The sequence below is a fragment of the Delphinus delphis genome, chromosome 1 (genome assembly GCF_949987515.2).
Source record: "Delphinus delphis chromosome 1, mDelDel1.2, whole genome shotgun sequence".
Lineage (NCBI taxonomy): Eukaryota > Metazoa > Chordata > Mammalia > Artiodactyla > Delphinidae > Delphinus > Delphinus delphis.
This window is the reverse complement of record NC_082683.1, coordinates 157,712,324-157,730,721: the sequence shown is the minus strand read 5'-3', so window position 1 is coordinate 157,730,721 and position 18,398 is coordinate 157,712,324. Positions and strand designations below refer to the sequence as shown.

General features: G+C 41.6%; 1 long non-coding RNA gene across 2 annotated transcripts; it reads left to right on the top strand.

Moving 5' to 3' along the window:
- The first annotated feature begins 1,990 nt into the window (after window positions 1-1,990).
- On the top strand, window positions 1,991-17,082 carry LOC132424726 (uncharacterized). 2 transcript variants are annotated; one of them, XR_009519251.1, is made up of 3 exons: window positions 1,991-2,264; window positions 15,520-15,748; window positions 16,738-17,082. It is a non-coding gene; the product is annotated as an uncharacterized lncRNA (long non-coding RNA). The 2 variants fall into 2 exon arrangements; XR_009519250.1 differs by having other exon boundaries at window positions 15,520-15,755.
- Window positions 17,083-18,398: the final 1,316 nt, after the last annotated feature.

The window sequence follows — 18,398 nt, the reverse complement described above, 5'->3', positions numbered from 1 at the left end:
CAGCCAGGGCGAGGCCCGGGAGGGTCCTGAATGTGCTCTTCTGGGGTCCTTAGGATGTGTTACTGTGACGGCATGTCGGTATGTAAGCACCCCTCAGGGAAGCTTACCCAAGCCTCTGGTGGCCAGAGTTTTTATTGGAATTTAGTTATGCAGGGATGATTCACTGAATCTTTGGCTACAGTGATTGAACCTCATCTCCCCTCCCCAGAGGCTGGGCTAATATCACATGGCTCAAAGGTCCAACTCTCTAATCACATGTTGGTCTTTCCCCCTCCAGACTCTTCTTTGTTTTTTTTAAGTCTTTATTGAATCTGTTACAATATTGCTTCTGTTTTATGTTTTGGTCTTTTGGACACGAGACATGTGGGACCCTAGCTTCCTGAACAGGGATCGAACACGTGCCCCCTGCATTGGAAGGCAAAGTCTTAACCACTGGACCACCAAGGAAGTCTCCCCCGCCCAGACTCTTCACACCTGGGGAAGGCAGTACCCTCAACAGCCGGTTTGCACGGCTTGGAATTTGTCCCGGGGATGAAGGGGAAAAGTGGAAGGAATGAGACACAAGCCCCCATCCTGAAACTACCTAGGAACCTACCACAAGTCACCTCATTAGCATAAGCTCAGAGGTAGCCTGAGGGGCCACCATGAATAACAAGACTCCTATGACTCCAGAAAGTCCAAGGGTTTAGAGGCTATCCACCAGCAACCAGGGACAAAGGTCAATCAAAACCTTTATTATACCACACATACCACCTTTCCTCTACTTCTTCTCCTTAAACTTTTGCAAGATATGGTATACAGGACAGGTATTTTAACCACTGGGATATGAATAAGTGCATCCTAAATAAATCTTTTGAAAAATACTAAAAGTAAGTGTATTTATCCAAATACACGAATTCACTGGTTCGTGTTTGAAGCTGGCAGTGCCCCCGCTTCCACTGTTGCCCATCACGGCTGACTGTGTGGACATGAGAGCACCCAGTCCTGCATGCATTGTGACACCCCATGCTCTGACCTTCTGCAATCTCTTGCAACGTGACTGGTACCCAAACCCACATGCTTGAAATTACAAGGTCCATCTTCTTCAACACATCCCAGAAAACGAATAATTCTGTCAGCAGCCTCATTGTGCCAACAATCACCTTCGCCTTGTCAGATCATATGAACTTCAGCTCAGAAAGTTTGGCCACCATACCTTTGATTCCTACCCTCATTTGGCTGATGTAAGTAGTTTATACAGTGCGGAAAAACTCTGAACAAAAATCTTGCCCTCTCGTACCTTCCGGAGGGAAGACCCTGAGTGCTACCTCCTCCCAGTGACAGCAGGAGGAAGAAGCACCTCCTCAGAGGTAGCTGAGCAAGCCGCAGACTCTGTCCACAGGCTGGTCTCTGGAAGATTCTGGGGCAGCCCCATGAGGGTTAGGTGGGGATGAGCGACCTCTCTGACTGTGGAGTTCTGTCATGGCACTCTGAGGCCTTGGGAAGGAGACCCTCATTCTGCAGGGTAGGGGCGTGACCTTTCCCTTCCGTCCCCCTGATCTGCCACGGGATCCTCCTGGAGCCACAGCCTGCTTCCCTCCTCTGTTCCCGTCTCCCGCTAACACACTGGCTCACTCGTGACATTCAGGAGTCTCACGGTGGCTGCCTGAGGACAGGCCTAGACGAACAAAATTTGGAAACAGGTGGAAGCAGAGCCCAGCCTGGGGAGGGGGGGGCAGAAGGCCTAGGAATATGAGTCATAGTTCCTCACTACTCATCCAAGGATTTGATGTCCCTTTGGCAGGCATGCTATTTTCGCTTTGCAAAACTATTGATCTTGCTGCCAAATGTGCCCTAAGCCTTCTTCCTGCATCAGTGAGACGAGTGATAAACTGTGTAACTGGAGGACAAAAGGGGCCAGCCCATGGGTGGGTCACCTCTGAGCTCAGGCTAGCGTTGAGGACATTTTTATCAGTAGACCCAGCACTGGCTGGTCCACCAACCCAGGCAGGGTTGAAATTTAGCATGAGGTGAGGACTACAACATTTGGGTTTGTTCACCAAGTCCAGAGCAAGGCACCAGAAATTCTTGGCTTCCTCCAAACAGCTGTACAGAAGCAGCGGCCAAACCCGTCTTGTGTTTGATGAGTCATCCTGCGTCAGCCCTGTACCGCGCAGGCTCCTATGGGTGCTTCCTCAGCGGCTGCCTCTGGCTTGGGCTCTTTCCAGGAGAGGAGGTAGCCAAATACTCAGGCCCCAGTACTAATGGGCGCTTTGCGATTCCAGGTAAGTAGAGCTTAACCTCCAAAGGTTCATCTGTGTTCCTCGTTCCTCATGATCTCACTGGCCCTATGAAAAAAGGCCGAAGAAACTGATTTTACTTAAATCAGGAAAGTGAAAGCTAAGGAATTTGACAGTCTGTGCGTTTAGGAAAGTAGGGAACAGTGTGAAGTCCTTCTCCCTCTTAACCTAAGACTCAGGCTTTAATTTATAGGAGGTTAGGCAGCAAAACAAGCTGTGAGTCTCAGAAAAGTCTTACCAATATAATGAGATAATCTACTTCTTTAGAGATTTTTTAATATATTTATGTGTATTTGTGTATAAAGTTTACAAGTCGCTTTTTATATGCAGTCTTATTTAAGCTTCACAAAACTCTAAGGATCAAACATTTATTATGACCTCCACTTTACAGATGAGAAAACAGGTTCATAAAAATGAGAAGATTTGCTCAAGCATGATGCCACAAATAGATGATGCGCGCTGAGCTACAGAACAACATTCTGACTCCATATCAATCTATGTTTTCCCTGAACAATCCAACCTATCTTCTCGAGATGTCTTAAATGAAAGCCTGTATAAATATTTGGAAGATTCCTTCAAACAACCTGTGTTTTACGATTCTTAGAAGTTGATTTTATCTAAATTTGCACATCCTGAAGACGGCCACAAGATGGTAGGGTAGCCTTGACGATTGGGGAATTGGCTCCGTCCCTTGCACCAGTAGAGGGCTGTAGTTCCTTATTTCAAAAAGTGAGAAATGAAAACAGAAAACCAAAACAAAACAGTAAAACTTCAGTGCCTACACTGAAGAAATGGGATGGTGGGAGGTGTGTTTTTCCTTTTTCTTTTTCTTTTTTAAGTTAGGCAATGAGAGTTCAAACAAACAAGTCTCCATTTTCACCACTGTGTTTGCTTTTGGAGGCATGAGGTCAGGGCTCGGGCCAGTCGCCGAGCCTACATTATTCATCTGTCCAGCTCCAGCCCTGGCACAAATATGAAGAAATGAAGTAGCTTCAGTCGAGGGGAAACAGTGTTGTTATTGTTGCTGGTGACAGTTCTATTTGCCAACAAACATAAAAACATACTTTGGAACCGGGAATGGGCTTGTCAGAGGGAACTTTTGTTCCATGTTTGGGCTGGGAGGCTTCCAGATAGAAATCAGGCTGGCATTTGAACTTCAGGAGGCAGGGAGAGAGCTGTGCACAGCAGCCACTGACCCAAAAGCCCGGGCCATCAGCTGCAGTTTTCATCTGGGTGTTGTTTGACTGCCGTCCATGTGGCTCTGTGCTGCCAACTGGGGTCACTGGCCTGCCTGGGTATTAGGGGGGAGCAGCGCAGGGCATGCAGTCCAGGACGATGGGCTTTCCACAAAGGGGATAAACAGACTTTGGATTCGGAGCTTTTGGAAGGTGGTCCTCACTCGGGGGCTCTGGGATAGGGAAAGCGGTCCTGATGCTGCAGGATTTATTTGCTGTCAGGCCCCAATTATCCCAAGATTCTTGGCAGCATCCTTAGGATCCTTTTGCTACATGGGATACTTTAGAGATAAAGCCATCCTTCCTGTGTCTGTAGGTGCTAGTTTAAGGTCGGTAAACTCATGTGGTTGCCCATCTAGAAGGCATACTTCAGAGGGCCTATCTGCATATCCCCGCTACTGCCACATAATTCAAGGTGAAGGGCCTGTCCAAAGCTGTCTGGGGGCTACCGTCTCTCTCCACGGGTGGACTGGACTTACACTAGTACGGCATCTATTTGGAAAGAGGTAAGCCCGATGAATTACTACCGCAGTGAATGTCATTAAGACGTGGTAGAACTGGAAGCACCCCATACATGTAAATTCACTGCTTCTCAATTAACCTTCCCCAAAGCCACGGTCTCACAGTGTCAAGTCTCACTTTACTTTAAAGCTGGAAAGGCATCTTAGAGATGACACAGTCCAAAACTTCCATGTCTGTGCTGGCAAGTTCCCTCCCAGGAGTAGTTCAAAGATGGTTGACAAACTGACGAGCCCCTTATTTTACAAGTAAAGTAACCACTCCCAGAAGGGCAGCGATGGCCCCAATCACACACCTAATTGGCGAACAACCAGGGGCCGGAACACAGCTGCCAACTTTCAGGTTAGTGCTGCTTCTACTCCATATTGCTTCCTTGCATCTTAAAACCCTCAGAATTATTTTAAAGCCTTATTTTAATCTACAGATTGCTTCAGGACCACACAGTAACAAGCCAGATGCAACCGGAAGAGAGGCCTCTTGTTTCCAACCCTCAGATTCATTTGAGTCTCAATTCCAACCACCAGGCCTTGTAAACCTTAACTGACTCTGGAGCTAAAAAGTTTAATTACCAGCATTCAACCTCAGATTTAGGGATATTTGCGAAAGAGGAATAGAAGGTGTTCAGTAGAACAGAGGCCGACAATTCTTTTTTTTTTTTTTTTTTTCTGTAAATGGCCTGATTGTAAACATTTTAGGTTTTGTGGGCCATACATTCTCTGTCACAACGCCTCAGTTGTGTGGTTCTGGCATGAAAGCAGCCTAAGAGGATTTGTTGATGAATGATCACGGCTGTGATGCAGTATAACTTTACTTATAAAAACAGGCTGGGGGGGGTGGGCTGGTGGGACGGATTTGGCCCTTGGGCCAAAGTTTGCTGACCTTCTGCAAGAGAAGACTTGGTCTCTGATTTACTCTTCTGTAGCACATTCCAGATCTAAGCAATGTACTCTTCTTCATTTGTCTTTGAAGAGTATATTGACATTCAGGTGTCCCCACCCACCTTAATACATAGAATTAATTTTTTTCAGTCAGAGACTTGATAGTCCTAATTAGGCGATTGATTTGTGTGGGCCTCTTGTGTTGCTGTATCATGCAATTTGAGCCCCCGAGGGAGGTCAGTCAAGGCGACAAAATAACAAACCTCAGAGATGAGGAAACTGAGGCGGAGGCACAGGGGCTGGAGTCTGAGCCCTTCTTTGTCTATGGTGTGCCTGGGGCTGTGTGATGCCAGGCACTGTCCTTCATCATCTCATTTAATCCTCACAAGATCCTGGGGGATTATTACTACTATGCCAGTTGTACAGATACATCCTCAGAAAGATTAAGTCATGAGTCTATTCTAGTAAGCAGCAGAGTTTCCCTTGTACCACGCTGAATGTTCAATTCTTAGGAATAATCACCTGTTCCAGGGCAGGGAGGGCATATTCATAATCCGTACATGTTTAACTCCCGCACTTCCCTTAGCGCTCAGTAAATGTTTGTTGAATGTTAAATGAGTTTTTGATGGGATGACAAGATCTTTTCATTGTAAATGTTTACCTAATGTTCTTTTTAAAAGTAACTGTCTGCGGGAGCCGTCCCACCTTGGTTTGACCCAAGCTCTCAGCTGTTAGGTGCAGGATTTCCCCTTTAGGGCGAATGACGAAGTCAGGCGCGGGTGGTGGGCCTCCCCATCGCCAGCAACCTCCCCAGGCTGCAGCCCCTGCTGGGGATGCTGGGTGTGGGAGGAGACGTCTGGGGGCGGGGCTCTGAGTTCCTTCCAAGTTCCCACCTTCTACCCTGGTGGGCAGAGGAAAGTCACAGATGCAAACAAAAAATGCCATTCAAATGTCATTCAGTATACCTCCAAGATATATTCTTTCTCCGAATGGGTGGCAAGTTTAGGGGTCTTCAGGCCAGCACTGTTGTGGGCTGCCGGGAGCTGCGGCCCCTGCCACATGACTTTGGAGAGATGGGCTCACTTGGGGCAATTTCAAGTCTCCTCCTGGGCCCGGCCCGGGCCATCCCGGAGCCCCATCCCGTTAGGGGAAGAGGGCAGCCGGAACCGCTGCGTGTTGTCGGCGTGCAGGCCTGAAGGGTGGTGGCAACAGTTCGCGTGGAATTGCCACAGCTGCGTCCGCAGTGAGGACGGGGCGTTCCGAACCCCTGATCCAGGGCCGCCCCGTGTGACCAACTCCCAAGACGTCTTTACACCTGGACCTCTCCACTTGGGGACCAGACCTCAGTTCATCCTCAAGGGGAATCTGGAATAGAGAGAGAGGGGGACTTTGGGTTCTGACAAGATGGGGAAGACGCACTGCTTTCGGATTTCGTCAGGGGAAGAGATGGAGGCGGTGGGTGGTAAATTCCTGAACTGAGGGGACGGCCCACCTCAGCCTCCCCTTTCAGGAGGCCTGGTTGCCTGCCGGGAGGGACTGTGATTCCCCCCCCCCAACCCCCCATAACAGACTTACCGTCTTTGTATCAGTTTTATGTCTGTAAAATGAGGACATGGGATGATAATTTCAAAAGAGCCTGGGGTTGAATGCTTGGAGGGTCAGGGATGTTTTTTGGGGGGAGGTAGTGATTTTATTTTTTAAATTTAATCATTTTGACCACTTTATAATAGAAAGGATTAACTCTTTGTCATATTTGGTGTTAAATTACCCAGTTTTGGTTTACCTTTTGATTTTTTTGACAAAAGGAGCAATTAATGTGGTTAATTCTAGAAATAGTTTCATGATTTTTTACATTGCTTTCAAAGTTTTTCTCCTAGAGACCAAATATTCATGTATTATTTTTAAAGGTTTTATTCTTTACATTTAAGTTTTAAAATATTATTTTTTGTTTTAAAAATTTGAAATTAGTACACACCCATTTAAAAATTCAAGTAGCATATATGTGTCTGTATATATATATAATTTTCATGAGAAATTAAAATGCCACATTTACACCCAGTCCCATTACCTTCTCCAGAGGCAACTAGTGTTAACAATTGATGTGTGACTTCTTCAGACTTTCTTTAAATTTGTGGCATATGCATGTGCACGTGTATGTGGCGTTTATTTTTACATAAGTAAAATGCACACTCACATATGTATACAAGAGCATTCTACAGCCTGGTTTTCTTCACACAACACTAGCTCTTGGAGTTCTTTCCATGCCAGCGCATATAGCTGAACCTTATTCTTTTTAATTGCATGATAGTACATATTATACATGTACTGTAATTTACACTTGACTTTTAAATTCATCTAAATTTTGTGTGTCAGTGAATGGTGTGAGATGAGGATCCACATGGATTTCCCTCCCCCAAGCAGCTGATTTACCCAACAGCAACTCTTTCCCATGTATTGGGGTGGGGGCATGTTTTAGTTTATAGTCTGCTTTCCAAGTCGGCACAGTGGACAGTACTTTCTAAAGATAAGGATGGCAAAATGTGTACGCTCCCCCACGGTTAGAAAGTGCGTTCCTGTACAGAATCGTACTTGCATCTCAAGGTGACTCCATGACACAGGAAGTTATTATCTTTTACATTTTACACCCGAGCAGGTGAGGCGTAAGGTGTAAGGGGTGTGGTCAAGGGGCCGCCCAAGGTCACAAAACTAAGTGTGAACTGGGGCTTGAATTCAGGTCTGCTCACATCCAACTCTGAGCTTTCCTAGCACCGAGGCCAGGACCAGGAGTTTCAGCAGTTCAAAGCTATGAGGAGGGTGAGCACCTCTACCTTCCTTCCTCCCTCTTTGCCCAATGCCCTTCTTCCTTCCTTCTTTCAATAATTATTTACTGTGTGACAGGCACTGTGCTAGGGTTTGCCACACAAAAGCTTCAGAACGTTCAGAAGCTACTTATTCTCAGCTTCAGCCTCTTCACTTGTATTATATCTATGAGGTATGTTTAAGCCCCATGATTCTATAAAAAAAAGTTCTTCCAATTAACCAGGAAATCAAATTCAGCAAACCACCAATTTCCTGAAGCATTTTGTTTAAAACTAAGGGCTTACTGTATTATTTTGAGGACTTCTTAGGATCCCGGCAATGGAAGGGATTCTGTACAATCACTTTTTCTGTCTGGCCTCTTGTAGATGATAGATAAATTTTTCAGGAGAAACATTGCCTAGCCTTTCTGTGCCCCCCCCCGCCATTTTTTCAAAAAGGTTTAAAACAACATTTATTATTTTACAATTTCTCTGGGGCAGGAATCTGCTGATGACTTAGCTAGGTTTCTCTGGCCAGGGGTCTCACCAGGCTGCCTCAAGTCTTGCCCGGGGGAGGACTTATTTCCAAGCTCACTCACTGGCTGGTGGCTGGAAGCATTAATTCCTTGCTCTGAGGGCCTTTCCACAGGGCAGCTCCCAACGTGGGATACAACATGAGAACTGACTTCCTTTAGGGCAAGCAAGCAAGAGAAGGTGTGTCCAGATAGAAGCCACAGGCCTTTTGTACCTCACCTTGGAAGTGAGATCCCATCACCTCTGCCACCGGAGGTGGGAGCATTGGGGGCCTACTGACTTAGAGGCTGCCGACCGTTGTAGGAATCTCTGTTCCTTAGCCAAGGCCTAGAGAGGATAAGGAACTTTGCTCAGTTATACAAGTAGCAGTGGAGGAGCTGGGGGACAGCCAGGTAGTCTGGCTGTGGAGGTTGCTCTCAGCACTACTTTGCTCTCCTGCCTCGCAGTTGGAAGGCAGAGTGGACTCACTCCTGTACTTAGAGGACAAGGGGCCGTGGGCTGCATGGGGAAATGTCTGACTTGGGCAGGCATCTCCTTTGCGAAATGATTAGAGGAAAAGCTTGCGTTTTCTTAGGTATAGTAGGCTTTGCCTTAAAATTTGAACTACATGGAAATAGTAGTAATGATTTTCCAAAAAAGGAGTGCAAAAGAATGTAGAGAAAAGTGCACCTCCCACACATCCTTTCCCCTGGTACTTTACCTTCCCTCTTCAGAAGCAGTCCCCCCTACCATGTTCTTGGGCATCCTTCCAGAGATATTCTATGCATGCAAAAGCTGGTGAGAAGAGTCCTTCTTCTTCTTTTTAAATACACACATAAGAGTAAAATGTGGACACACAGAATGGGAGATGATACGGACTCATCCAGTAATTATAAAAAACAAGCCAAAAAAATCCTACAAATCAAGAAGAGACACATGACCAACCAGATAAACCAACAAGAAAATGGACTAAAGACATTTTACAAAGGAGGAAAGCCAAATGGCCACTAGACACACACAGTGATGCCAGACTTCACCTGTCCAAAACCACAATGATACGCAAGCGCATCTCATAGGACGGCGAGGATGTGAAGGGGAGAAAGCACCAAGAGTTGGTGCCCACAGTGTGTGAGTGCCTCAGTTTCCCCACGGCTCCATCAGCACATGGGGTTGTCACTGCATCTTGTTTTAGCCACTCTCACAGGTGTCCATTCTAGGTTGTTCCTTTAAAAAAAATTTACTGCTAAAATTTGTTTTGAAAAGCAATGAATATATATCATGTGGAATTTCTGTTTCTTTGTGAGAATAAGCAGATTTGATCAGAGCACTGTGATTTCAACTCTGACTTATTTGTTTCACATCATTTCTTTTTTAAGAAAAAAATAGGTGAAGCCCTCTGTGCATCCTTTCACATTCTGTTTCTGTTGGCTTAGAGGTGACAGCTTATTCTGAATTTGTTATCATTTCCATGAATATTTTAATGTTATTTCTATCCATAATAACATATAATACTGGCTTTCATGTTTAAAGCTGTATCTACCTGTTAGCATACCGTACATATCATCAGGCAGCCTGTTTTCCTTCTCTTTTTTTTAAATTCAACATGATGTCTTTGAGCATTCTCTGTGTTAGTGTGTATAGCTCTAGTTTTTTCATTTTAATTACTGTATAGTGTTCTGTTGAACCACAGTTTATGTATCCATTATCTTGTCGATGGGTTTAAGCTGTCTCCGTGTTTCCCCTGTTGCAAGCAGTACATCTCTGTGCATCTGTAGGAGTGGAATTCCTGAATCAGATGTGTGTCTCTAACACACTACCGCTACTCTTCAAAGGGCCTGTACCAATGTTCACTCCCGCTGCAGCATGTGAAAGGCCCCATTTCTTTTCTCTCCCTCTTTACCAGCACTTAATGTTGTTAGCTTACTTCTGTTTGCCAATCTTGTTGGTGAGAAATGGTATTTCAGTGGTGACTTAATGGGCAATTTCCTGATTACCAGCTTGGTTAAGCATCTTTTCATTAGCTGCTGGGTATCCTCGTGTGAAAGGCACATCCACATCTTTTGTCCATTTTTTCAACTAGATTGCTTGTTTTTCTTGCTGACTTGTAAGAATTCTTCATATACTCTAGATTTGCATACTTTTTCACTTGTACAGATCACAAATATCTTCCCTCAGTCTGCACAGTCTGCAATTTGCCTTTTTACTTTCCTTAAGATGTCTTTTTTAGATAAAAGTTATTAATAACAACATAGTCAAATTTATCAATCTTTTTCTTTATGATTTGTTCTTTTTGTACCTAGTTTGAAAATCCTTCCTACTCTGAAAACGTAAAACTATTCCCTTCTATTTTCTTCTAAAAGTTTTGAAGTTTTGATAATTTTTTCACTTAGGTATTTAATCCATGTGTAATTACTTTTAAAAAATTTATATTAAAGATCTACTTTTATTTTGTTTTTCCAGATGAGATAACCTATTGGCCCAGTACGATTTATTAAACAGTTTAGGGCTTCCCTGGTGGCGCAGTGGTTGAGAGTCCGCCTGCCGTTGCAGGGGACATGGGTTCATGCCCCGGTCCGGGAAGATCCCACATGCCGCGGAGCGGCTGGGCCCGTGAGCCATGGCCACTGGGCCTGTGCGTCCGGAGCCTGTGCTCCGCAATGGGAGAGGCCACAACAGTGGGAGGCCCGCGTACCGCAAAAAAAAAAACAACAAAAAAAAAACCCACCCAAAAACCAGTTTATTTTTTCCTTACAGATTCAAAATGCCAGTTGTGTCATATATCAAGTTTACAGATATGCCTGGGTCTGTTTCTCAACCTCTGTCTGTTCCTTTTCTGTTTTATTTATTTATTTATTTTGCCCCTTGTGCTGCTACCACATTCTCTTAAGTACAGTAGGTTAATAAACACTTTTAATATTTGATAGACTTGTTGCTGTTCCTTGTTCTTTGTTTTCAAAATTGTAGCTGTTCTTGGCCTTTTGTTCTTCCATGTGCACTTTTTGATCAGTGTGTCAAGTTTGATCTAAACCACCAGATACAGAGAACTGTGGAGAATCTGTGCATAATTGACATATTTATGATATGTGGTCTTCTCATCCATGAATGTGGTCTAATTCTCCATTTATTCAGGCTTTCTTTTATGCCTTTTGATAATATTCTGTAACTTTCTTCAAAGGGTCTTGAACATTGTTAGAGGGAAACTTGTCCTTTGATCGGGATTTCTGTGAGGAAGAATTTTCCCCAAGAATACTTTCTTCCTTCATCCACTTCACCTGGGAGAGATGCAGTCACTCATCTGGTGTCAGATTTGCAAAGGCTAACTCAGTTTAGCTCTATCCTGTTTGCTTTTAGGGAATAAGAAGCCTGTAGTGAGCAGGGATTTTCTTCTTCCTCTAAAGTAGTCTGTTTTTTGCTGAAAGTCCTGTTGAATATAAGTTGTGACAGTAGCACCCTTCTCTCATTGCTGACCCCAGCGAAGAAGTTTCAACATTTTTTTCCATTAAGTGTGATGTTTCCTATAGGTTTTTTGGTAGATATCTTTTATTTGTCCTTTTATTTCTAAGTTGCTAAGAATTTTTATCATGAATGGTTGTTGAATCTTATAAAATTGTTTTCTACATTTATTGAAATAATTGTATGCTTTTTCTCCTTTATTCTGTTTACAGGTGAATTAAATTGATTTTTTACTTGTAACTTTACATTTTGGTGTGATTTAAAACTTACATAAAAATTGATTTGTACAAGGAATACTCATAACCCTTTACCCATGTTTACCAGTTGTTTACAATTTGCCTAATTTGCTTTATCATTCTATATATTCACATACATATATATATATACATATATGTTACTTATTTTTTCTAGAACCATTCTAGACTAGATTGGAGATATTATAAAACTTTACCCCTAAATACTTCAGTGTATATTTACTAAGAACAAAAACATTCTCATATATAGCTGGAGTTCAATAATCAAGTCAGGAAATTAAACACTGATCCATGACTGTTCCTATATGTGAATGTTAAACCAACCTCGCATTCTTAGAATAAACCACTATGACATGACATTTTATCATTTTATCTTCAATATATGTCATTGGATTTTATTGGTTTTCTTTTAAAAAAGAAAACATGTGTTTATGAAAGAACTTGGCCCTATAATTTTCTTCTTGGTAAAGATCTTTCTCAGTTTTAAAAAGTTGGGAAGTATTCTCTTTTTTTTCCATTCCCTGAAAGACTTGTAAACAATTGGTACTATTTCTTCATTAAATTTTATAAAGAATTTACTCCTGAAGGAGAGAGAAGTTTTTAAATTTGGGATTCAATTGAATAGATAAAAGACTAGATTTTGTTTGTTTTTGTATCCATTTAGTAAATGTTTTTTTAACTGTCATTTAATCTAATTTTCTAGTTTCTTGTCATAAGTTGCTCATAATATTATTCTATTATCTCTTAAATATATGAGGATATAGAGTTTTGTCCCCTTTTTCATTCCTGATATTTTTATTTGTGCCTTCTCTCTTTTTTTCCTTGATTAGTCTTACTATGGATTTATTAATTTTATTACCTTTTAAGCAACCAACTTTGGTCTTGCTGTTTCTCTTTTATATCTTTGCTTCCCATTTTATTAACTCTTATTTTTCTGTTTTGATTTTCTTCTTTTTGCTTTCTTTGGATTTAATTTGCCACTCTTTTTCTTTTCTTAACTTCTTAAGATTGATACTAAGAACAGTGATTTTCAGCCTTTCTTCTTTTCTAATATATACTTTTAAGGCTATAAATTTTCTTTTAAACACAACTTTAGCAGCTTTCCATGGGTTTTGATATATAGTATTCATCATAATTTCAAAATACTTTCTAATTTCTGTTAAGATTTCTTCTTTGACTCAAATAATGTAGCAGTTTATTACTTAATTTCTAAATATATGTAGGGATATCTAGCTTTATGTAACTGATATCTAGTTTAATTTTACTACAGTCAGATAATATACTTTGTATGACTTCTATGCTTTCACATTTTTTGAGACTTTCTTTACGGTAATATTGGTAAAGGGTGCAGGTGTACTTGAAAAGCATGTGTACTTCAGTTCTTAGGTGCAATATTCTAAATAAGCCAATTAGTTCAAGTTTGTTCATCATATTATTCAATTGTTTTATATTCTTAGCAATTTTTTTCATCTTCTTAATCTATCAGCTAATGAGAGAAGTGTGTTAATATCTCTCTACGACTTTGGATTTGCCTGTTTCTCCTTTAGTTATGTCAGTTTTTGCTTTGTACATTTTGGGTCTATGTTATAAGCTATATATAAATTGAAATTTTCCTGATGAATTAACCTTTTATATATGGCTAAAAAATTCCAACCTGATAATCTTTTTTTGTTGACTTTAATCAGATTTCATTTTTGTGATATATTGTGACTTATGTTTTCCAATCTTTTTCTTAGTATTTTTTTTGCATTCCCCCTAATTCCTCTTGGGAAGTTGATTGCCCCAACTTTGTTCTCTTGCTGGTTTGGAATTCCTCAAATATCTATTGATCACAATCACACCTACCTCCTTTTTTGGTATAATGGTAAACAACTCTAGCTTAACTTTTTAATAAAAAATTAGATTTTAGTTGTATTTTTTCATTCTCCATAGTTATAATGGATATTCTATCCATTTCCATACTCACCACTTTTTTTTCTTGCTTGCATACCATAGTTTATCTTCGGGTTTAGTTTCATTTTCTTCTTTCTTGCTAAAGAATATCTTACAGTGAGAATCTGTAGGGGTGTAAGCAGTTAATCTTTGTATATCTGAAAAAATCTTTATATCACTTTCATTGTTAAATGGTAGTTGAGCTCAGTATAAATTTCTTGTTGATGCTTAATTTTCCTCAGCACTTTCAAGATATTACTGCATTGTCTTCTGACCTTTATTGGGGCTGATTTGAAATTTGCTGAGTGTCTAATTGTTATTTCTTTGTGAATAATTTTCCTTTTTATCTTGTGGCTTTTAAGAGTTTCTCTTTATCTGTGTGGTTCTACAGTTTCGCTATGATGAATCTAGATATGTATTTATTCTAGAGAGTTGGAGAACACCTCTCTCTCTCTCTCTCTCTCTCTCTCTCTCTCTCTATATATATATATATATATGTGTGTGTGTGTGTGTGTGTGTGTGTGTGTGTGTATACTTTTTTCTGTGTCTTACTGGTGAATTATTCAGTATTTCCTTCTAATTAGCATTTTTTATAGTGTCCAGTCTAGAATTGATCTTATTTATTGAGGTTTTTTTTACTGAATATATTTTTGAATCCTGGCCTTGGAAAGTTAACTCTTCTCATATATACCTGTTCTTCTTTTATTTCTTCCTTCTTCATATTTTCCTGGTCTCTTAAAATGAAAATTATTATATCATTTGTGTCTTCTTGCATTATAAACATATATTTTTAAATTTAAAAAAGTCTTTTCTAGGCTGTTCTATAAAACTGATTTAATCATAAATGAATTCACATTTATATCCTTGATTTCATTCTCATTAGATTTCTTCTTTGGTTGGGGATTTTGGTTTGTATACTTATTGTTAGTGGGAAATTTTTGTTTATGTTTTCTCTCTCTCTCTCCACCCCACCCCTCCCATATTTTCCTCTCCCTACAGTGATTTTACAGTTGTTAAGAGCCGTTGTGATCCAGGCCTCTAGTCCTCAGCCATTTCTACTATTTCAAGGCTTTCTTTTCATTGTAATATTGGGGATATCTTATTCACTAAATTTGATTGAGGTCCTTTGTCACAAAACCTTTTCCTTGTCTTCCTGTCTCCCTAGCCAAAACCCCAGTCTGTCAGCAGCTTAATTTTTCAGATTCCTTTCATCCCAGCTCTTGCCTTTCTAAATGAAAATGACTCTAGTTCCCCTTTCACATGGAGCACCCTCATTCTGCAGGAGTGAAATTCTGGATCATCACTACCTGCAGCCCTGTGGTTTCAGCTGCTGCTCACCACTTTTTTTTTTTTTTTTTTTTTTTTTTTGCGGTACCCGGGCCTCTCACTGCTGTGGCATCTCCCGTTGCGGAGCACAGGCTCCGGACGCGCAGGCTCAGCGGCCATGGCTCACGGGCCCAGCCGCCCCACGGCATGTGGGATCTTCCCGGACCGGGGCACGAACCCGCATCCCCTGCATCAGCAGGCGGACTCTCAACCACTGCGCCACCAGGGAAGCCCTGCTCACCACTTTTTGTTTCTATTACGGGGTGATTATTTTGAGGCCAGTTATTTTGCCTTTGTTTTGTTTCTTACCTGACATTGCTATGTCTTTGCAGGAAAGGGGTGTGAGACACCACATGAACTCACTGCACTGGCTTGATCAGAGTTCTATCCTGTTCCTGAAGAGCTCTTCATCCTTCTTCCAGTCAGTGTCACCCTTATGGTCATGTAGTTCTGGATATGGCCTTGATGCTGGGCCTGGGTGATAATAGAAGACACCGTCTACTCACAGCTCTCAAAGGATTTCCTGCATTATCTCTCAGGGACCTTTGCCTGGGAAAGGAGGTATCAGGTGCAAAGGCCATAAGCGTTCCCTGTAAGGGTGGTCCTGGAGGAGAGGGGTGCATGGAGGATAAGCAGTGGGCTTCTTCTCCAGCCTGCTCTGCTCCACTAAACTTTCCAGAGAAAAACAAATGTTTAACTGCCAGAAACATAGATGTGGAAATGTTGAAAGAACAAGAAATTAGTTGCCTACATTGTGTCACTTTTTTATATTTCTTATGAAACTCAAAAAACATCTCAAAAATTCCCAATTAGAAAATAAAAATGAAGAAACATTATGAACCTTTTTTTATGTAATTGACTATAATACAGAGTAGAATTGGAATTTAAAATTTCTTCTATAGTTATTTTATATTACTTCTTCCTAATGAATTTCCTTAAGGAATATTTGAAAAAAAAAGCACATTTAAATGATCTAACGTGTATATTAATTGGTTCATAACATTTCTTAAATAAAAAATTTCTAGTGAGTTTGAATTACAACTAAATCAGTACATTGTGTAGAACTCTTTAATTGGAACAAATCTAGATCAAATTCTTTTTCCAGGATAAAGCTGAACATAATGGCTGGTTCAGTGTAGACTGTCTCTTTATAGCCTGTTAACACAATATAGAGTCACATTCAATTTTGTGTGCACGTGTATGTGACTACAAGGGGTTAAAAACCCAGGTTCTCTTAATTCTGAGAGCATGTGGTGGCCAGCCCAGAGCCAGATTGAGCCATGTTAATTTCCCAGAAGATTTCAAAGAATTATCTTTTGAAAAGGGGAAGTTTGGCTAATAAAAACCAGGATAACCTCCGGCAGTCACATGGAGAAGAATAGAAACAAATTACTCCTGGCTTGTTCGACATTGTTGCTGGGGGCTTTCTCTGGCCAAACCAGACTGCTTTGTTTTTCTTTACTCCAAAGAGGGAAGTTATTTCAGTAATGTCCTGGGAAAGGCAGGAGTACAAGGTTGTGCCAACTGCTCATCTGTGTCTTCTTTCTTAGGTTCAGCTCTTTGGGAAGCATGTGAGGACTGTAAGGGCTTTTGTGCCATCAGGTCCTGGGATTGGATTCCTGTTTTGCCACTGACATCCAGGAAATCAGAGAAATTTATGTTTCCACTCTGAGCTTCAATACCTGCATCTCTTAAAGAAGATAACTAATGCCTACCTCATGGCCATGATGGCGAAGATTTGGATATGATAAGGGCTGTGATGCACTTGGACACAGTAGGCGCTGAAAAAAAATGCATAGGCATTCCCGGATTCCCCTTGTGGGATCAGTGCCTCTCTTCCTCTCTGACAGCTCCTGAAACCTCACCTCTCTTGTAAGTAGGTTCTTGAAAGTTGGAGCCAGATGACTGATACAGGTTCTGTGTAAAGATTAAGGAATTTGAAAATAAAATATCAGTTATCTATCGGCTGTAGAACGAATTACACCCAAACTTAGCAGTCTAAAACAGCCATTTCATTGTGCTCACAGATTCTGTAGGTCAGGAATTCAAAAAAAAAGCACAGCTCCATGGTGCTATGACCTCAACTGGGAGAATTCAAAGGCTGAGGGAAGAAATCCTGTGCAGGTATCTTCACTCACATTCCCCGCCCAGTGAGGCCCTCATATTAGGAGCACCTGTACATGGCATCGCCATGTGGCTGGGGCTTCCTCACAGTACAGCGGCCTTTACTGTATGGCAACCATGGGTCTGAAAGCAAGTTTCCCAAGAGAACCAGGCAAAAACTGTAACACTTTTCTTGTCCTAACCTTGGGAGTCACATAACATCATTTCTGCTGGGTCTCAAACCCCTCCAAGTTCAAGAGGAGGCAACAGGCTCCACCTTTTGATGGGAGGAAGGTCCAGATCACGTTGTAAGAACACGTGAAATGGGAGCTTTTGTTATCGACTCTTTGGAAAATACAATTTGCCACAGGGGTGAGTCAATAATAAGTCCTTGAAATTTTTTACTGGATTTGATAGGAGTGTGAAAGCTAGAGTTGAGGAGAATATCTACAATGCCATTGACACAATGATTCAGGTTGAAATAATGAATGGAGAGAAGGGAACGTAGAGAAGTAGACAATGGGATAGGGTCAGTCTCATGCAGGCGATGAGGAAGAAAATAAAAAGGGGAAATAGGAGTCAAGAGGACTCTGAGGTTTTGAACATGGATGCTCAGAAGGGAGGTGCTGCCACTACCTGAGACAGGGAAGTCACAGAGAAAAGCAGGAACTCCCTCTTCCCACTTTACTCACCACAGATTTGCTCATCTTCCAACAACTCACATATATAAGTCTCAATCTAATTTGCATGCATGCTCTTTGCTTTTCACGGATGTGCATGTTAGCTCAGATCCTGAGGTCTCAGTAAGTCTCTAAGGGATGATGACTCTTGGAGAGATGACATCAAGGGCTATAACTGGAAATGAAGCCACTTATGAATCTGGTTTTGTATCAAGATCCTGTGTTAACTAAGCTTGCCTATATAACTAAAAATCCATGAAGAAACAACTGCCCATGTGGAGCTTCTGCAAAATGTTTTAATACCATCGTGAAAGGTATGATCCAAACATTCCCTGGGGAAGGATCTGTCCTTGGAGATCAGGCCCTTAGGAGAGCCATACTTGATCACATTTTCAAGGCTCTGCTGGCAGTACCTCTTCTTCCCTGGT